General features: G+C 39.6%; 1 non-coding gene across 1 annotated transcript; it reads left to right on the top strand.

Annotated features, from left to right (window-relative positions):
* The first annotated feature begins 1,010 nt into the window (after window positions 1-1,010).
* On the top strand, window positions 1,011-1,117 carry LOC141650519 (small nucleolar RNA R71). The gene has a single exon (XR_012546545.1). It is a non-coding gene; the product is annotated as a small nucleolar RNA R71 (small nucleolar RNA).

Raw genomic sequence — 1,117 nt, 5'->3', positions numbered from 1 at the left:
CCTTGTCTTTATTTTTCTTTGAAATTTATTCTTTTGATGGTTCTCCATCCTTGGAGTTTTGCATAACTTCTTCTTTGTCACTAGCTTCCACAACTTCATTCTCAACTTGCTTCTTCGGTGCTTCATACCTCGTACCACTTCTCAAGTGAATGGCACTAACCGTTTCATGTCTTGGGGGATTACTTTGAGGTGGTAATTGCCCCTTTTGTCTTTGTGAGCTTGAAGATGCTAGTTGAGTCAATTGGGTTTCCAACATTTTGGTGTGGGCTAGGATGTTGTTGATGGTGATTTCCTTTGCTTAACTATCCTTTTGCATTTGAGTGAAAAACTCTTGTTGATTCTTTTGCATTTGGAGGACCGCTTTTTGAACATCAAAACCTTGGTCATTTTGTTGATTGTATGGAGTTTGATTTTGGTAACCTTGGTTTTGGTTGTAAAAGGGTCTTTGATTTTGGTTTCTCATGGGAGGTGGGGTGTATGTTGGTTGAGGGTTTTGAACATTTTGGCTTTTGTATGAGGGATTTGGGTGGAATTTGGTGTTTTCATTGTAATAATTTGAATAAGGGGTACTACTCTTGTATGCTTTAAAAGCATTCACTTGTTCATTTGTTCCCCTACATTCACTTTGGTCATGTCCCAAAGTTCCACAATTCTCACATATCCCACTTGGGATTGATGAAGATGCCGTCATGGCATTGACATGATGCTTTGGTGATTTTGAGGCTTCTTCAAGTCTAGTCATAGCTTTTTCAAACTTCAAGTTGATGGTATCAATGTGAGCACTAAGTTGAGCACCCAATTGAGTAATAGAGTCCACTTCATGCTTTCCTCCTCTAGTAGCCTTGCGAGGTCTACTATATTGTGAATTATGGACCGCCATTTCCTCAATCTTGTTCCAAGTTTGATTATCGTCAACTTCGGTGAACATTCCATTTGATCCCATGTTGAGAATGTTTCTTGAGTCTCCATAAAGACCATTCCAAAATTGTTGTACCAAGAACCACTCGCTAAGTCCATGATGAGGACATGAGCGACAAATTCCCTTGAATCGCTCCCAAGCTTCATACAAAGATTCTTCATCTCCTTGCTTAAAGCCCGTAATTTGAGCTCTTAGCAT

Source organism: Silene latifolia, chromosome 3 (assembly GCF_048544455.1).
Source record: "Silene latifolia isolate original U9 population chromosome 3, ASM4854445v1, whole genome shotgun sequence".
Taxonomy (NCBI): Eukaryota; Viridiplantae; Streptophyta; class Magnoliopsida; order Caryophyllales; family Caryophyllaceae; genus Silene; species Silene latifolia.
This window is presented reverse-complemented; position numbering and strand designations above follow the sequence as displayed.